Genomic DNA, 18124 nt, shown 5'->3' with positions numbered 1-18124 from the left:
CCACCTCCAGGCTTCCGTGGAATGACTTTTAAGGTGGGAAAAAGCCAACAAGGGCAGTTACAGAGATGTCGCTTCACTCTGGACCAGTTCCCAGTGCCATGTGTAGTGAGAATAATAAGCCAGAATGCAAGTCAGGTGTTGCAGTATTAACCCCATGTAACTGGGGCAGATGGGGATGCTCTCTGGACCTCTGGAGGGTACCAGAAATCTGCCTTCCACATGTGGCATGTTATGGTGGAAATGGGGCTTCCAGGGCGGGAAGTAGAAATTCAAGACTCTGACCAGGAGGACACTGTCTCTAGTTGCACCCAGAGGGAGGCTGGCTCCTTGCTTCAGGCTCTCCTAGCAGCTGTCCCCTGGTGTGGACAGTGTGGCTGACCTTCCCCACAGAGGAAGGGGATGGGGCTCTGAGGCTAGGAACCATGCTGTTGCATTTATGGGGCCATGCAGGGGGCTGTCTGCCCCTTAAGTCCTGACCTTGGAAGTGATGGGGAAATCAGCTGCTGCATCTGTGGGGACACGCAGGGGGCTATCTGCCCCTTAAATCCTGACCTCGGGAAGTGATGGGGATTGGGAGTGTTTGTTCCAGCGGGTAACAAGCAGCGAGTCCTCCTGGAAGCACATCTCGAGGGTGATAATGTGAAATCCGCAGGGAGTGGCATGGGAGGGAGGGCTGTGCCTGCAGAAGACGACATTCACTGTGCATGAGAGAGGGAGCCGTGTGCATGAGGAGCGGCACCAGTGCGGGGCCGTGTGAGCTGGAACAGTCTGCTCCTGCGGTCAAGCTGGTCTACCCAGTGATAGCCCACTGCACCGGTTTCCCCGTGGGGTCTCCACAGAGGCTGAGGCAGCGGAGGGGGCTGAGTGTCACAAGGGCACCAATATCCCCTGCCCTTAATGGTTTGGTGCAGGTTGGCACAGTCCTTGAGCAGGCTGGCGGTGAGTCTGGGGTGCTGGCCCCATGCTGAGTGACCATCTGGGGCAGATCCCACAACTCCCACACTCTCTGCATGGGGAGCCCTGGCCAAAACCTAGGCCACACAGTCTGGGATGGGGCCACCGAGCCCCTCAGTGGGGTGCTAATGTGGGTGGCTGTGGATAGTCCCCCAGATCTCAGCGTGAAGGATCATCTGGCATAGGGAGTGATGCTTTTCTCCCTGCTGGCTTAAACAGAACAGTCCACAGAGCTTTGAAATTATCGCCTCCCTTTGGGAAGCACAGGAAATGTCTCCCCTAAGCTCTGCCTCCCTCCTGCAGGGCACATCCAGTAGTTCAGATAGAAGGGTCAGACCTCCTACCCTCGTGGACCTGAAATGGAGGCCGTGGGACATGGGAATCCTGAGCCCACTTGGGTTGTAACTTAGGGTCATTGTACAAGTTCTGGGGAGATCCTCCTGCCCACCTCTCCCCCACCTTCCCCACACTCAAGCTTACTGCCCTGGGCACAAAGAGTTTATTTTATAATTAAAGACAGTTTACCAGTTTCTCCTATCCAGTCACTACGGACAGGAGTTTGTCCACACTTGTGGACAAAGTTCTTTCCAGAGAAGGGTTCATGTCAGTGGCAGAGATGAAGGGAAAAGGGCAGGGGCTCAACAAGGGGCCTGAGCCCAGGGCACACAGACACTTCACCAGAGACAAGCTCTGAATCACCGCCTCATCTCTGTACAAGTAAGTTGTGCAGATGGAATGACTTTTAACTCTTCCCTTCTAGATGGAAACAGCAATAGCACTACATCCTGGTTAAATACGGACACTTGCAACCATGTTCTTGGTGAAAAGTTATACAAAACATCCTCACTGCAACCATTCAGCTCTATGACAGGGAGATGTTGAAACCCCAACATTTTGGCATTGGAAGAAACCTAAATTCCATGAAAATCCTAAGTTAACCATTTAAAAATGAGTGGACTGAGTGCCACAAGTGAGCTGGCACATCACCTAACGAAGCATATAATTTTAAATATGTTTATATGATGCAGAACTGTGGGAGCTGTTTCAGTTTGGACACTCCTTCCTCTCCTGAAGGAATTCTCTGCCCACTTAACCTGCAAGGTACCTCTGTATCCACACCACCTGCCTTGCCTGGGCTGGAGGCCCTTCTCCCAAGAGAGTGATGACTTACCTTATAAAAACACTTATAGAGTGTTCTTTTGGAGGAAAAAAGTATGTGCATGGGTGTATATATACACACAAAGAAAAAGTCTCTAAAGCTATACGCCAAAATATTATCCATGGCTCTCTCTGATGGTAAATATGTTTTATTTTGCTCTTTTGTGCTTTCCTGTACTTTTTTTTCTGCAAATAATACATAATATCTTTGTAATCAGAAAAAACAACAATAAAAAGCAAGCAACAGTGGTTACTTTAAAAAAAACCCAATCAAGATTTTCCTGCCTTGATTGAAGTAGCAGAACCTCACGCTAGTTCCCCATTGTCAGCAAACAGCTGGAAGGTTGGTGAAAGCAAACAAACTGGTTAGTTAAAAGTGGTGGAGGAGCTTCAAAGTAGGTGCTCCTTTATGACAAAAATGTACTTTCCTCTATTCTTGCTCCCCTTGGGTGTAGTCATTCCATTAGAGGCAGTTCCCCAGATATCTACCTGTTTGGAAATCTGACTTTCTGTCAAGTCTGGATCAGTAATGGACTCTAAGGTTAATTTGTTTCTCTCCCACCAACACGGCTTACAGTGAGATCAACCTTTGTGACCAAAGAGTAGAGACAGCAGAAATGTTACCAGTCACTCAAAGATCCCCAGCCTGGAGAATAGACATACTGCTTCTATCAATTGCTATTCAGACCTAAACAAATGGAGGGATATGGTAGGTCTGGGGATTAAAAGATACAGTTGTGTAAACATGTCAAGTCTCCTGAACTGACCCATAGGTTCAATAGAATACGAATCATATTTCCAACAGGGTGTGTGCATACAGGTATGTGCGCATATGCACAGGGGTGCAGGCACTGAACAGCTCATTCTGTAATTTATTGACAGATGGAAAGGACCAAGGGCAGCTGTAGTATTCCCAAAGAGGAATAACAAGGGCCTGCTCTATGAGATAGCAAAACTTATTATGAAACTTTACTGAGACAATGTGTAGAAATAGATCAAATGAACAGAAGAAAGGGTTCCACAATAGTGTGAAAGTTGCCCAGTCGAGTCTGACTCTCTGCGACCCCATGGACTATACCGTCCATGGAATTCTCCGCCAGAATACTGGAGTGAGTAGCCGTTCCCTTCTCCAGGGGATCTTCCCCTGAAAATATGAGCATTTGCTATTGGAGAGATGTTATTGTAGATCTCAGGGGAACAGACGGACCTCTTAATAAATGATGCAAGCCCAATGTGGGAATAAGTGGCCTCTGTTTGATACCATTCATAAAAAAATTACTTCCACATAGACTAAAAAATAAACATGGGTTTCTACTTCTGGAATGTTGGCATAAGGAGCTCTGGAGGCATGCTTCCCAGAGAAACAATCATAACTGTTAAGTTTTTAAAAACCACTGCTTAGGGCTCCCCTGGTGGTTCAGTGGTAAAGAATCCACCTGTCAATGCAGGAGACATGGGTTCGATCCCTGATCAGGCATGATCCCATATGCCATGGGGCAACTAAGCCTGTGTACCATCACTATTGAGTTTGTGCTCTAGCGTCCAGTAGTTGCACCTACTGAGCCCATGAGCCGTAACTACTGAAGCCCACATGCCCTAACCACTAAAGCCCATGTGTCCTAGAGCTTGTGCTCTGCGACAAGAGAAGCCGTCACAGTGAAAAGCCCGCACACCCCCACTGAAGAGTAGCCCCTTCTCGCCACAACCAGAGAAAAGCCTGCGCAGCAATGAAGACCATGCACAACCAAAAATAAATACATCAAATAAAATAAACTGCATTGTTTAAAGTGCCCAGAAATTGTCGTTGTTCAGTTTCTAAGTCGTGTCTGACTCTATGACCCCATGGACTGTAGCACACCAGACTTCCCTGTCCTTCACTATCTCCCAGAGTTTGCTCAAATTCATGTCCACTGAGTCATTGATGCTATCCAATCATCTCATCCTTTGTCATCCCCTTCTCCTCTGGCCCTCAATCTTTCCCAGCATCAGAGTCTTTTTCAATGAGTTGGCTCTTCATATCAGGTGGCCAAAGTATTGGAACTTCAGCATCAGTCCTTCCAATGAATATTCAGGGTTGATTTTCTTTAAGACTGACTGGTTTAATCTCCGTGCAGTACAAGGGACTCTCAAGAGTCTTCTCCAGCACTACAATTTGAAAACATCAGTTCTTTGGTGCTCAGCATTCGTTATGGTCCAACTCTCACATCTGTACATGACTACTGGAAAAACCATAGCTTTGACTATACGGACCTTTCTTAAGAGCATACCACACATGAAGAAACTTTTTAAGAAAGAAAACCTATTAACTTTCAGTAAGAACAGTGAGAGTCTTACTTGAACCATGACCTGCTTACTTTGCCCTCTCCACTCCAGACAGGAGCGGCCCAGGAGACAGAGTTCCTTCTCTCTCAGCTCTCAGTCAAAGCCTATACTACCTTCCTGAGAGGGCAAGACACCAGTAATTCTCATCCTTCCTTCCTTCCTCCATTTTGCATAAGCTAAATCCAAGTCAAGTGCACCTGAAGGATCTGGGGCTTGTGTCTTATGTCCAGGCCTGAGTTATAGCAAGGAAATTCTACTGTTGGCAAGGCAGGTAAAGGATACTGAGGCCCCAGCTGATCTCATCCTAGCTCACTCACAGGACAGAGGTCCCATGATGGGAGAGACAGGCTGAGAGGACGAGAAATTACAACCCCACATAGCACCCCAATCCTAAACCAGGAGTATCACTCTGAGAAAAATGGGCCACTATGCCTGCCTCAAGCTCTGGAGCATTGGTTTGGAGATTTTGCCCAAGGGGAGAGGCAGGCCACAAAAAAAATAAATAAATAAAAGGAGAGATGTGACTAAGAGGAAGTAACTTTATTTTGAAAACAGTATACAGAAGTTTAAGCCTGCTCCTGCTCCTGCTAAGTCACTTCAGTCATGTCTGACTCTGTGCGACCCCATAGATGGCAGCCCACCAGGCTCGCCCGTCCCTGGGATTCTCCAGGCAAGAATACTGGAGTGGGTTGCCATTTCCTTCTCCAATGCATGAAAGTGAAAAGTGAAAGTGAAGTCACTCAGTCATGTCCGACTCTTAGCAACCCCATGGACTGCAGCCTACCAGGCTCCTCCATCCACGGGATTTTCCAGGCAAGAGTACTGGAGTGGGTTGCATTGCCTTCTCCTAAGGGTCCCCATATAAAAGGAGATTTGGGCGCTAAGCAATTAAGAGTAGGCTCTTAGCTCAATGAGGGCAACAAACTATTCTGTAGGCTGGTCATTTGAACAGGAAACAGACAGAACAAGCAAAATAAAAATGAACAAAGTTTCAAAGACATACAGCATACCATTAAGCAGACTGACATTTGTATAATGGGTGTACTAAAAGGAGCAGAGAGAGAAGAAACAACGAAAAAAATATTTAGAGTACTAATAGTTGAAAACTTCCCAAATTGAAAGAAAAACACTAATCTACACATCCAAGAAACTCAATGAATTCCAAGTAGGATACACACAAAAAGATCCACACTAAGGATCTTACTAGGAGATAGAAATATTTTATAATAATAAAAGGATCCATTCATCTGGAAAATTTATAATAACAATTATTAACATATATACAACCAGAACCCAAAAATACATGAAGCAAAAACATGATAGAATTTAAGGGAGAAATAGACAATTTAATAGTAATAGTTAAAGGGTTCAGTACCCACTTTTGATAATGGAGAAAACAACTAAGCAGAAGATAAACAAGGAAACACAAATCATGGACAACACTATAAACCAACTAGATCTAACAGATCTTTACAGAACTGTCCATCCAACAATAATAGAATATACATTTTTCTCAAGTGTACATGAAACACTCTCTAGGCTACACTACATTCTATACAAGTAAACAAGGATTAATACATTTAAAAGGACTGAAATAACATAAAATATGTTCTCCTACCACAATGGAATGAAATTAGAAGTCAATATAAAAAATAAAATTTGAGAAATCACAGATATGTGGAAATTAAATAGCATTCTCCTACATAACCAACGCGGAGAAGGCAATGGCAAGCCACTCCAGTACTCTTGCCTAGAAAATCCCATGGATGGAGGAGCCTGGTAGGCTGCAGTCCGTGGGGTCCCTAAGGGTCTGATAAGACTGAGCGACTTCACTTTCACTTTTCACTTTCACACACTGGAGAAGGAAATGGCAACCCACTCCAGTGTTCTTGCCTGGAGAATCCCAGGGACAGAGGAGCCTGATGGGCTTCCGTCTATGGGGTCACACAGAGTCGGACACGACTGAAGTGACTTAGCAGCAGCAGCAGCACATAACCAACGAATCACAGAAGAAATAAGCAAATTAGAAAGTGCTTTGAGATGGATGAAAATGAAGTTGCAATGTAACAAAACTTAAGGTATGCAGCTAAAGGAGTCTTAGAGGGGAATGAATTTAGAGCTGTAAATGCCTCATCAAAAGAAAAATTAATCTCAAATCAATAATCTATCATTTTACCTAACACACCTAACATACATTTTACCTTAACATAGAAAAGTGGAGTACACTAAACTTAGAGTAGGGGATAGAAATAGTAAAGATTAGAGTAGAAATTAGTGTAATAAAGAATAGAAAAGTAAAATCTACAGTCAAACTTGTTTCCTTACAAAAAAAAAAAAACAACCCAAAACTGACAGAATTTTAGCTAGACTGATAAGAAGAAAATACAGAAGGCTAAAATTACTAAAAACAGGAAAGAAAGAGGGGACCACTACTACTGGCTTTATACAATAAAAAGGATCAGTTCAGTTCAGTTCAGTCACTCAGTCGTGTCCGACTCTTTGCGACCCCATGAATCACAGCACGCCAGGCCTCCCTGTCCATCACCAATTCCCGGAGTTAAGGTAATAATATGAACTATTATATACCAACAAAGCAGATAACTTTGGTAAATTGGATTTATTTGTAGAAACACATCAACTACTGAAATTGACTCAAGAAGAAACAGAAAATCTATACAAGTCATTTGATTAACTATTTAAAAATTTACCACAAAGAAAAGTTCAGGGCCAGATGGATTTATGGGTGAAGTCTACCAAACACTTAAAAAGAATTAATACCAATTCTTCATAAAGTCATCCAAAAAACAGAAGTGCTGGGAACACTTCCCAACTCATTCTATGAAGCCAGTATCACACTGATACTAAAATTAGACAACGTGTTACAGGAAAATAAATACTGACCAACATCTCTTAACCCTCTTCTAGGTACCAAAAAAACCACCCTTAACAAATTCAAACCAAATCCAGCAATACATAAAAAGGATTATATACCATGACCAAATGTGATTTATGCAAGTAATGTAAGGTTGGCTTAGCAAACAAAATCAACTCATGTAATACACAATATAAACAGAAAAAGGAACAAAACCACATGATCATCTCAAGTATTGTAGAAAAAATTGTTTGATCAAGTATAAAATTCCTTTTTGATTAAAAAAAAAAAACTCAACAAAGAGGGAATAGAAGAGAATTTCACAATGTGGTGGGACTTCCCTGGTGGCTGAGATTACAGTCTGCCTGCAATGCAGGAGACTTGGGTTTGATTCCTGGGTCGGGAAGATCCCCTGAAGAAGGGACTGGCAATCCACTCCAGTATTCTTGCCTGGAGAATTTCATGGATAGAGGAGCCTGGTGGACTACAGTCCACGAAGTTGCAAAGAATCAGACACGGCTGAGCGACTGACATTACCACTTCCTTCTCAACGTGGTAATAAACATCTATGGCTCACAGTTAACATCGTACTTAATAGTGAACAACTGAATGCTTTCCCCTAAGATCAGGAACAAGACAAGGATGTCTGCTTTTGCTATTTCTATTCAACACTGCACTGGGAGTTCGAGCTATAGCATATGGACAAGAAAATGAAATATAAGGCACCCAGATTAGAAAGGAAGAAGTAAAATTCTATTTATGCTCATATTATCTTAAATATAGATAACTCTAAGTCATACCCAAAAGGCCCTATTAAAACGAATAAATGAGTTTGGCAAGTTTGCAGGGTACAAGATCAATACACAAAAATCAACTGTATTTCTATATATTAACAATAAGCACTCTGAAAATGAAAATATGAAAACAATCCTATTACAACAGATTGAAAAAGAATCAAATACTTAGGAATAAACTGAACCAAAGAAGTGCAAAAGTTATATTTCAAAACTGCAAAAATTGTTTCAAGAAACCTTTAAAGACCAAAATCAATGGAAAAAAAATCCCATGGTCATGGATCAGAAAACTTAATATTGTTAAAGTGTCAACACTTTCCAAAATGATTGACTCATTCAGTGCAACACCTATCAGAATCTCAGCTGATTTCTTCGTAGAAGTTAACAAGCTGATTCAAAAATTCATATGGAAATGTAAAGGACCCAGAAGAGCCAAATGATCTTACAAAAGAACAACTAAGTCAGAGGGTTCACATTCACATTCTTTGATTTCAACACTTACAAAGCTGCGATCAAAATAATGTGGCACTAGTCAAAGGATAGATATACAGATCAACGGAATGGAATTGAGAGTCTAGAAATATGTCCTTACGATTATGGTTAATTGATTTTCAACAAGAATGCTAAGGCAATTTAAAGGGAAAGAATAGTCTTTAAAACAAATGGTAGAGGGATAGCTGGATATTCACATGTAAAAATGTGACACTGGACCCTTGTATCAAAATGTATGCAAAAATCAACTCAAGATGGACTTAAGATCTTAATATAAGATCTAAATGTAAATGCTAAAATGCAAGATATAAATGTTATAACTGTAAGATTCAGGAAAAAAAAACTATAGTAAATATTCTTTTAAATATGACATCCAAAGTACAACTGACAAAATAATAAATAGGTAAACTGAACTTCATCAAAATTCATAACTTTTGTTCTTCAAGGGATAACAAAGTGAAAAAGAATCTATAGAATAAGAGAAAATATTTGTAAAGCATATATATGATAAGAGACATGTATCGGGAATACACAAAGAACACTTGCAACTCAATAAGACAAATTGCCCAATTAAAAATGGGTTAAGGATATAAACAGACAGTTTTCCAAAGAAGATATACAGATGACCAATGAATACATGAAAAGATGCTCAAAATTACTATCCACCAAGGAAATGCAAATCAAAACACCTGAGAAACCACTTCATATCTGCTTGGAAGACGGTAATTAAAGAGACAGATAATAACAACCGTTGGCAAAGATATGGAGGAATTGGAGCCCTCATGCACTGCTGATGGGAATGTAACATGGTACAGTCACTTTGGAAAACATTTGACAGTCCTCGAAAGTTTGAACACAGAGTCAGATATGACCTTGCAACTCTGCTCCTACGTAAATATACAAGAGAAATGATAACATATTTATGTCCACACAAGAACTTTATAGCAGCATATTTTAACAGCCCCAAAGGGGAAATGACCCAAAGGTTCATCAACTGATAAATGAATAAGATCTGTTCTATTCATGCAATGGAATTTTATTTGGCAATAAAAAGGAATTAGGTATTCATATATGCCACAACATGGGTGAATCTTGAAACCATGATACTAAGTGAAAGAAGCCAATCATGAAAGATCACATATTCCTTCAAGTGTCTAGAATAGGCAAATATGCATAGGCAGAAAGTCGATTATTGTGTTTGCTAGGGCTAGGGGGTTATGGGTGGTGCGGGAGAAATGAGGAGTGACTGCTAATGGGTTCAGGGTTTCTTTCTGGAAGTGAGGAAGATGCTTTAAAATTGTTTATAGTGATGGTTGCACAACTCTTGGGATATTTTAAAAACTATTGAATAGCATACTTCAAATAAGTGAATTGAATGGTATGTGAATTATAGCTCAGTAAAACTATTCTATTTAAAAATTAAATGTAAGAAGCAACACTATAAAGATAACATAGAATAATGTAGGGGGCAGGGAAGGATTTATTTGAAAAAGCAGAAAATCCACTAAGCATGATGGAAAAGTTTTTCTTTAAACTGAGATATAACTGACACACAACACTGTGCATGTTTAAATGATACATATTGATTTGATACATTTATATGTTGTAATAGAAAAGCTTGATAAATTAAATTACATTAACATGAAGAACTTTCATCCTTAAAAATAAACCAAGACAGAGTGAAAAGCCAAGCCACCATTGGAAGAATATGTTTGTAATAAATATAATCAACAAAGAACAAGCATTCAGAGTACAGAAAGAACTACTACAAATCAACTTTTTAAAAAGATAAGCAACTGAATGGAAAAATGAACAGAAAACTTGGGCAGGTCCTTGAGAGAAGATGAAATCAAAATAGACAATAAACAAATGAAACAACGCTTAGTCTTACTGGTGATGAGAAAAGTCTCTGTTAAAACCACAGTGAAACAGCATTTCGTACCCCCACCCCGCTGCCAAAGAGTGTAAATTAAACATGTTTGACTGTCACAGGTGCCAGTAGTGTGAAGGGCAGGAGCTCTCATATGTTGCTCTTTTCAGGGTAAAATGGCCAACAGCTTGGAAGACAATATGACAATCTCTGGCAAGGCTAAAGAAGCACACTGCTCTGCGTATGCATAGCAAAAGACATAAGACTTCCTGGTGGCTCAGTTGGTAAAGAGTATACCTGCAACGCAGGACATCCAGGTTTGATCTCTGGGTCAGGAAGATCCCCTGGAGAAGGAAATGGCAACCCACCCAAGTATTCTTGCCTGGAGAATCCCATGGACGGAGGTGCCTGGCCAGCTACTGTCCATGGGGTGGCAAGAGTCAGACATGTCTTAGCGACTAAACCACCATAGTGAAAGGCTATACACAAATGATTCCAGCAATAGACCTGAATGGGAAAAGATACTGGCTGTCAGCAGTACGATAGACAAATGATGGTGTATTTATATAAGGGGGTTTCAGAAACAAACAAGCTACAGCTATGCTCAGCAGGGATGTCTCACAGATATGATGTCATGTTAGAGTAGCAAATCAAAACAGGACGTTACAGCACAGTTCCACTTATATTAAGTTCAAAACTGGGAAAAAGCAAACCATGCCTCAATATATAGTTAGGTGAGACAACTATAAAGAAAAGCCAGAACATGATGCTCACAGAAGGCAGGGAGGACTATGTAAATTTGGAGGGGGCAGGAGGGAGGCGGGTATCTCTAAGTTCAGTTCAGTTCAGTCGCTCAGTCGTGTCCGACTCTCCGCGACCCCATGAATCACAGCACGCCAGGCCTCCCTGTCCATCACCAACTCCCGGAGTACACTCAAACTCATGTCCACAGAGTCGGTGATGCCATCCAGCCATCTCATTCTCTGTCGTCCCCTTCTCCTCCCGCCCCCAACCTTTCCCAGCATCAGAGTCTTTTCCAGTGAGTCAACTCGTCGCATGAGGTGGCCAAAGTATTGCAGTTTCAGCTTTAGCATCAGTCCCTCCAATGAATATCCAGGATTGATCTCCTTTAGAATGGACTGGTTGGATCTCCTTGCAGTATAAGGGACTCTCAAGAGTCTTCTCCAACACCACAGTTCAAAAGCATCGATTCTTCGGCGATCAGCTTTCTTCACAGTCCAACTCTCACATCCATACATGACCACGGGAAAAACCATTGCCTTGACTAGACGGACCTTGGTTGGCAAAGTAATGTCTCTGCTTTTTAATATACTATCAAGGTTGGTCATAACTTTCCTTCCAAGGAGCAAGCGTCTTTTAATTTCATGGCTGCAATCAGCATCTGCAGTGATTTTGGAGCCCCAAAAAATAAAGTCTGACACTGTTTCCACTGTTTTTCCATCTATTTCCCATGAAGTGATGGGACCAGATGCCATGATCTTTGTTTTCTGAATGTTGAGCTTCAAGCCAACCTTTTCACTCTCCTAGGGTATCTCTAAAACACAGCCCTAATTCCTAAAACATGTGCTGTGCTGTGCTTAGTTGCTCAGTCGTGTCCGACTCTTTGTGACCCCCTGGACTGTAGCTCACCAGGCTCCTCTGTCCGTGGGGATTCTCCAGACAAGAATACTGGAGTGGGTTGCTATGCCCTCCTCCAGGGGATCTTCCCAACCCAGGGATTGAACCCAGGTCTCCTGCATTGCAGGCAGATTTTTTACCACTGCGCCACCTGGGAAGCCCTCCTTAAACATGACTCTTCTCAATGATTTTTTTTGTTGTTGTTACAAATATACCTTTGTATCCTCTTCTGTCTTTATGTTATATTTCATCATACATAAATGAAGAAAAACCTATTTTCAACAAGCTGCTTCCCTTTCAGTCTTCTGAAAGCGCCGGTAGGTCAGCACTGCATGTGGCACACCTATATGCAGGGGATTGCCAAGGCTCGGGGAGCATGGCCTTGGAAGACCGGGCATGGCCTCGGAACACTTCTCTGGCCTGAGCACATCCTGCTGTAGGTGACACTACTGGGCAACAGACCGAGTTCTATTCATCAAGGTTTTCTCCATCCCTTCTCAGCCCTGCAGTCCTCCACTCTTTGCTGTTCTTCTGACGGAGGTGAAAACCAGTCTTGCTTTCACCCAGTCCTTCCCCTGTTCTCCCTCCCTCTCCTGAGCACGTGTTCATGGCATGCTTACTCCATGCCAGCCTAGGATACGGCACTGAGAAAGGTGGGTCTGGTCTCTACAGTTCAGTGGAGGGATGATGTTAACCTCAGTTCAGTTCAGTTCAGTCGCTCAGTCGTGTCCGACTCTTTGCGACCCCATGAATCACAGCACGCCAGGCCTCCCTGTCCATCACCAACTCCCAGAGTTCACTCAAACTCATGTCCATCGAGCTGGTGATGCCATCCAGCCATTTCATTCTCTGTCGTCCCCGTCTCCTCCCACCCCCAATCCTTCCTAGCATCAGACTCTTTTCCAGTGAGTCAACTCGTCGCATGATGTTGCTGCTGCTGCTGCTAAGTCACTTCAGTCGTGTCCGACTCTGTGTGACCTCATAGATGGCAGTCCATCAGGCTCCCCCGTCCCTGGGATTCTCCAGGCAAGAACACTGGAGCGGGTTGCCATTTCCTTCTCCAATTACTTACTATCTCCTAATTAATTGATCACTATTGTTCCAAGGGCTAAGAGGAACATTCAGGCTTGTTAAACCAAGGACAGAAACTTTCCAGGCCCAGGACAGAAACTTTGGAAAACATTGTGAAGTCTTTTAGTCCTGTCCATAAAATATTAATTTTGTGGATATTCTTAAACACTTGGAGGTTTCAGAGATGTAAAATTTGGTCACTAGGAAGCAATTTGTGTATGGTGGATGTAATTGCTTTTGTTATGCTAAAAGTTTCAAACTGCTCTGCCTGGAAACTTAAAAGAACAGCTTCATTCTGTGGCTTTGTCATTTCTGCTTGTGTATTCGGGCTGCCTGGTGGGCAAAAGTTAACTGTAGATATAAAAACCAGGAGGCTCTAAGACAATATATGAGATTGTTTCCTTCTGATGCTGTGGGAAGACGAACTTTAGCCTTAAACCCATTACCCTTTATGTCCTGTTTTCAGGCTTTACAACCTCCAGATGGACGTCCCCCAGCAGAAGAGAGGGGCCAAGGCACAAAGGGAACATGGCTTAGTTGTTTCCATTGCACACCCATCTGGGAACCTGTTCTCACGGAAGGGTAGGTGTCCATTTGTGCCAATAGATGTGGTCTCACGCCTGACTTCAACTAATGTGGGAGTGGGAGAGCCCCAGCAAACAGCCCAGCCGGAGCTGTGCTCCCTCACCACACTCCTTCCCCATCAGCTGCAATGGGGAGCGGGTGCTGAGGCGGGTCCCCGTGACTACGCTGTGCTGACCTGCGCCATATCCCATGCCGACTATGTGGCGCGGGTGAGAAGCACACGTCTCCTGGGTTACTGAGACTCTGTTACTGCCACGGAGCCCAGCACGCTTTGGAAGGCTTGGCCTTGTCTTCACAAGGGGCAATAATTCCCACCCAGCCTCCTGACTAATCCCATCATCCCTCCCAACCTTCCTCCTTAAACTGGAGGCAAGAACACGGAGAAATTACTCACTTATTTTTTGACGTAGTCCCTTATTTATAATCTAGACTGATGGAAAAGCTGGAGAAAAGGATCCTCCAACAAAGGAAAGCTTGCTGGCTCATATGAAGTTGCCTCCCTACACACACCAGGAGAGTCATACGGAAGGAGTTCCAGGTTCCTGCCCCACCCTGGGTGACGATGTCCAGGGGAGGGTGGACAGTTCAGTATTTCAATCGTGTCTGAATGCCAGTAAAACTGCTCAAGTCATTAAAATGGCCTGTGCCATCCAGTTCACTGAGAAACACTTAATTTTCCAGCTGCTTGTTTTAGATATGTGTGGGCACACTCAAGTCAGACTTCCTGGGGAGAGGGGAGGAGCGGGAGAGCCGAAAGAGGGAGGTGAGAGGATGGGGCCCTGGAAGGGGAGAGAGAAGGGGAGACTGTGCCTGCCTGGTGAATATGCAGTCAGCCACGCCCGCTCTTAACCGGCCTCAGACTGCAGCTGGCCTGGGCCTGTGTGCCCATGGGGCCTTTGCAACACGCTACTCCACTCCTCGGCACATTCGGCAATCTACCTTTCCCTTGACACATCCACTTCCTCCCCATCAGAGCAAGCCTAGCCCACCTGACTTTGCCCTCCCCTAAGCATCACTGTCCCGAGTCACACCTCTCCCGTGGCCCACCTTCTGTACCTGCTCCTGGAGGTCACCTCTGGAGTCCAGATCCAGGCGGGGTCCTGGCTGGAGCTCTCCGGACACAGACTGGATGAGGAAGGAGAGCTGCCCTCTCGTGGACCACGGACCAGGTGTGCTGGGCACAGTCCTCTACTGCCAAGTTCTCCTGGCTTCGTAGATTCCTGGCCACGGCCTCTGGCTCTGTGAGGCCCCTGGGGAGATCCCCCCAGCCATCCAGTCTCCGTGGTGGTGGGTGGCAGGGACAGGGGAGCCCATCGGAAGGACACTTCTATCTGGGGTCAGGCAAAGAGACCTGTCAAAAACAAACTTGGGTCCCAATCAGTGACAAGCCAGTGCTCACTTCCCTGGAAGGAGGTTTTCTCCAATTAACTTAAGTCATGTACCTGCCTGTCTGACTGACTGGCCCCGAGGCGGCTCTGGGAGAAAAGCAGGCGTCCCGTCACTTGGTGGGGACACCTCAAACATTTGCTCTGTTAATTGGCCGCTGTCTTATTAAGAGGCGGGTCTCCTGCTGCCACCTTTGGTACCGCTTTCGAGGAGTAACTTGGGCTCCCTGTTCTTCCCCCAAAGCCCTCCATCAACCGAGGTGGCTGATTAAATACTTTGCTTCCTGTTTCTCTGAACAGGGCAGCTTGCCAGCTGAGGTGTGTGGCTCCAGACAAAAGTGTCCTTGGAACGGAACCACGTGAGGATCTGATCAGCAGCCTATGTGTCCCACCACCATCTCCTTCCACTTGGGCACCTTCCCTGTGTTCTGAAAATTGTGATGCCTTTCTTCCCTTTTGATTTTCCTCCTCTCAAGTTTGCATCTTATGTCATCAGAGTGGTTAAGGATAATTTCAAATAGTTAAACTGTTTTAACTATTAAGCCTGTGAGAGAGAAGAACTTAACTGATAAAACAGTCATTGGCAGAAAGCATCTCTCAGGCTGGTGGGTGCGAGAGGGTGGGGACTTCTGGGGTAAGTGCCATCCCCCCTACCTTTCTGTGGCTCTTGTGGGTGCTAGGTGTAGTGGGGTGAGGGCTGGGCTGGAATCAGGGGAGGCAGGTACAATGACCCAAAGAGCCAATACTCCATCTGCAGCTCAGGGTCAGGGACCTGGCCCCAGGGTGAGGAAAGCACATGTGTCCCTGAACGTCCAAACAGTGCCTCCTTCTTGCTCTCCAGGTGGAGTGCTCTCCAATGGGCTGTGCCCCCGACACAGGGCCAGCATGTCCACAGGGCTGTTCAGAGTGTGGTCCAGATGGGACGCCTGGCTCCTGTCGACCGAAGAACCTCATACTGACCTAGCCAGCGATCGCCTGTACTTACAGTTAGACGAGGACTGGCTAAGGTCTGAGGAAGGTAGTTAGGATAATGCTGGGGTGAGTAAAAAAGTGTTAATTGCTTAGTCATTCTGACTCTTTGTGACCCCATGGACTGTAGTCCACCAGGCTCCTCTGTCCATGGGATTCTCCAGGCAAGAATACTGAAGTGGGTTGCCATTCCCTTTTCTGGGGTGGGGGGGGGCAGTCTTCCCAATCCAGGGACTGAACCCAGGTTTCCTGCTTTGCAGATGGAATAGACAGTGAATAGACAGTGCATAATTTTATGCCTCAACTTGGCTGGGCCACAGTACCCTGATAGGTGATCAGACATTGTTCTGGGTGTTTCTGTAGGGGTATTCTGGATGCAATTAAAATTTAAACCAGTGGAGTTTGAGTAAAGCAGATGACCATCCACAATGTGGGTGGGCCTCATTTAATCAGTCGAAGGCCTGACTACAAAAAAAAGACGACCAACTCTCCCTCAGGTATGAGAATTCTCTAGCAGATGGCCTTGAGATTCTAAACAGAACACTGACTTTTTCTGGGTCTCCAGCCTGCTGGCCCGTCCTGCAGACTTGGGACATCTTGGCCTCCACAATCACAAGAGCCAATTCCTTATACTAAATCTCTTCCTCTCTCTAATCACATCCTATTGGTTCTGTGTCTCTGGGGAGCCCTGACTAATGCAGTAGGGGTAGGAGGCAGGCCTGTATCTGTCATCCTCCAACTGTTCGAAAGTCTCTTCAGGTAGGAATAGCTCAAGTCTAGAGGGAAGGTTTTTAATAGAACCTGAGCCCCTCTCCGCCCAGCCTTCCTGCATGGCTATAGACTCCCCCACATCCACAGCAGATGGGGTGAGCCCACCACTCACAGCTCCTGCCCCTGCATTCCCATTCTGGGGAAAAGGCATGCGCTGTGTCCAGGCTTTGAGCCTCCATGTCGCCTCCACCTCCTTCTCCCAGTGTGTTCAACCACTCCCCGATCCTGCCAAACTGATTTTTCCTGAAGAGTTCCCCGGTCTGCTCATTCCCTAATTCAGGCTCCCACGTCTCTTTATTGCATGTATCAAATGCCTCCTCACTGGGCTCGGCCCGAAGCTGCTCCCCATGGGAATGCTGGGTGATGCTTCTAAACACCAGCTCAACTATTAAAACTCCAATCCTGCCTGCAAAAGAAAACTCATCCTCATAACTCAAAGTTCAAGGTCCAGCCCTGGCTTGGCCAGAGCCCCTCCCCAGACTCATCTCTTGCTGCATTGTTCTCTCACCTTGAAATTCGTATTTGGGAAAACAGCAGGTGGCTCGTGGCTCCCCATACTGGCTTCACATCCTAACCCTTGGCCTAAAAGGTCTTTTTCTTCCCTCTTTGACTCACCCATTTCTACCCATCATTCAGGACTCAGCCCAGACGGCACCCCCCCCGGGAGGTCTTCCGGTTCCTTCCATAACAGACTAGAGATGCTCCACCATGGCGCTCCTCACCCAGCTTTACACACATCTCCGCTGTGAGCGCTCCGTGGGCAGGGCCACCTCACAGTCCGCTTGAGTCCCCAGCCCCTGAACTGGGCCTGATGCGTAGAACTTGAGAAATAAATGAAACATTGAGTTGTTGGGTCTTGGCGACTCATGAGAGGCCAGATAAAAGAATTTCAGGTTCTTTTAAATAATCCTGAAACCCAAGGGTGAGACTTGGTCCACATAATGTTGAGGACAGGCCCACTGCTTTACTTGCTCTGGGAACGTGAGCAAACAGGTGAAATTAAGTCAGGGCACACCCTGTAGCTGCTTGGAAATCCTGCACGATGCAGCCTTTTCCCTGATCACACCCGCTCAGACCCCCTTCTCCAGGAACACCATCTCAGGCCATCCCAGAGGCCCCTGGTCCCCCCAGGAGTCCACCTGGGGCTGCAGTGAGAGGCTGAGTCTGCTCGCAGCAGGCCTGCTCGGTGGTTTGGCCCCAAGTCTGCCATGTCCACTGGCGCCTCTGAGGAGAACACACGTGG

At 45.1% G+C, this 18124-nt stretch overlaps 1 protein-coding gene across 1 annotated transcript in view; it reads right to left on the bottom strand.

Moving 5' to 3' along the window:
- The window catches only part of FSTL4 (follistatin like 4), a 431430-nt gene that overhangs the window by 200458 nt on the left and 212848 nt on the right, over positions 1-18124 (bottom strand). The gene's annotated exons all lie outside the window — the stretch shown is intronic.

Source organism: Moschus berezovskii, chromosome 8, assembly GCF_049115385.1.
Source record: "Moschus berezovskii isolate FMDL1 chromosome 8, NW_MosBer_1.0, whole genome shotgun sequence".
NCBI classification, from domain to species: Eukaryota; Metazoa; Chordata; class Mammalia; order Artiodactyla; family Moschidae; genus Moschus; species Moschus berezovskii.
The sequence above is the reverse complement of the archived record's forward strand: the minus strand, read 5'-3'. Positions and strand labels throughout refer to the sequence as shown.